Source organism: Halyomorpha halys, unplaced genomic scaffold, assembly GCF_000696795.3.
Source record: "Halyomorpha halys isolate HHAL.00 unplaced genomic scaffold, Hhal_1.1 Scaffold327.1, whole genome shotgun sequence".
In the NCBI taxonomy this organism is placed as follows: domain Eukaryota; kingdom Metazoa; phylum Arthropoda; class Insecta; order Hemiptera; family Pentatomidae; genus Halyomorpha; species Halyomorpha halys.
This window is the reverse complement of record NW_027105022.1, coordinates 666,842-668,952: the sequence shown is the minus strand read 5'-3', so window position 1 is coordinate 668,952 and position 2,111 is coordinate 666,842. Positions and strand designations below refer to the sequence as shown.

At 30.0% G+C, this 2,111-nt stretch overlaps 1 protein-coding gene across 2 annotated transcripts in view; it reads left to right on the top strand.

Annotated features, from left to right (window-relative positions):
• The first annotated feature begins 704 nt into the window (after window positions 1-704).
• app (Palmitoyltransferase app) overlaps window positions 705-2,111 on the top strand; it is a 32,360-nt gene continuing 30,953 nt past the window's right edge. The window contains exon 1 of one of the 2 annotated variants that reach the window (XM_014421582.3): window positions 705-858. The gene's annotated coding sequence lies outside the window, so the exon portion shown is untranslated. The remainder of the gene's footprint in view (window positions 859-2,111) is intronic. The other variant, XM_014421583.3, reaches the window with a different exon arrangement.

The following is a 2,111-nucleotide window of genomic DNA, read 5'->3' as shown; positions in this document are numbered from 1 at the left end:
ATACAATCAATAAAGTAACACATAAATGAAGTGATTTTGTTTATTTATTAATATATTCTTTATTTTAGTATGTATGTGATCATTTATCATTATTACCTATTGCCCACAACTGTGTGGCAGATTGTAATATCTATCAATAAATAAATCTATCTGAATATAAAAAAAAGAAAGCTGATATATTTAATATCAGTTATAGTAATAAATAAAATTAATATATCTATTTATTATTTTAAATTTGTATTCTATACATTTTATTTTTTAATTATCATTCAAGAAAACCCTATAAAATATTGATTTTTTTTCGGGTAAGACATTTTCACCATTTCACCATATCCTTGTTTTAGACCTGTTCTAACTTCTAAGGCTTCAGATACTTCTTGTATCAGGACTTAGCACTTAAAATCATTTGTACACGTTTTTTTCGGTCTAACCAACTTCTCGGAGATCCTCAGATCAGTCATGATCTTCCAAAGACGGATTCTGTCTACGAAATCATAGGCTGCTTTCTTCACGCTTGCTTGTCTGGAACACAAAGTTTTTGTGCTTTAATATGTGGACTTCATTTTTATTCCCGTAAGTCAAATTGACTCGTAAATAATACTTGACTTAACTTATCATCGATGAAATGAATAATTATTAATTATTAGGATATGGTATAGCAAGCATACAGCTGTGTTTGATTAAGTTCAGTTTTAGTTTTGTAATCAATAATAGACCAGAAATAAATATGTCCATATAATAACAGAATAAGGACAGCTATTGATTAATCCAAGTTATTGCTTCAATCATTTGGGTTCTGTAAAAAAAATGAAAACAAGGTATCGATCTATGCAACGTATGGAAGATAAGTTTCATGAGGTAAGGATCTCTTAAACATTTTTTAGTATGATTATAATAAAATAAATCCAAACAACAGACTTTGCTAATCTAAAGACTAAGAAATAAATAATGCGTGAGGAAGTAAAAACCGAGCACAATGGGACGAGGTCCTTGGTTCAGAACGTTTTAGGTTCGATTCAAACCATAATTAGTCAATATTTATTTCATGGTGGTCACGAAAAATGAATCTTAACATTCTCACTCTGGGACTATATAGGCCTTCGATTGAAATTAAGTTAAAAAAAAATGCAATTAAAATGATAATAAAGGTTTATTTTTAATAAAAACATCTAACAAAAAATAACATGAAATGGAAGGTATTAATGTACAAATAAGATGTAAATTAAAAATAAATAAGTACAAATTAAAAAAAAAAGTTGGGTTCTCTTCATATCAGCAGGTAAATTCATTCATTTTCATCTCTGGTCAAAAAACTTTCCTAATCTTTCAAAAGATTTTATCTGACTCTTATACAAATAAAAAAGTAACACCACTGTCTATCGAAACTTTAGACGATTTGTTCATCTATTTTCATTCAGAAATCGAAAAACCATCCATAATTTTTCGAACATTTGTAATCCAATATTTGTAATTTTCGATTAAGCCATGGCCGCCAAATGAATTCGGTATGACATGAATGTTTTTCCTTTTTTGTATCATCAACTGCTTCGAAGTCAACCACATACTTTAAGCCGGCAACAACTTGGCGTGATGCTTTAGACACAGACACTAAAACCATTTTCTGAGATGACACTTTGTTTTCTTCTTCTATCACTTTTTGAAGAATATTTAGTAATTCAAGGTCTTTAGGATTTATTTCAGATGAACATCCAACGCAAACTCCGTTCCCACTAGAATTACGTAACGTACAGTACATAATAAACAATGTGAGATAGAACTGAAACTGATTCATGTCTTTCTTAAATACTGAAACTTTAAAGGCTAAAGTATTATGAAAGCATATCTACCATATGATTTTAAAATAGGCATTTACATAAGTGACTGCATGAATGATGATCTTCATGAATACAATCTTAAATTAAAATTTATATCAGTCTGTAAGCTCCTATCCACAGACTAAACCACCTACAAATGACTTTCCTTCCAAAAATGTGAAAATTCCTACACACGTGAAACTTCCTCCCCTATCCCAAACTTCCTCTTCGGTCAATCTTTTCCCCGAACCTCCAGTAACCGAGGAACCAATTCAACAATCCCAAAGAAGAGTTCAA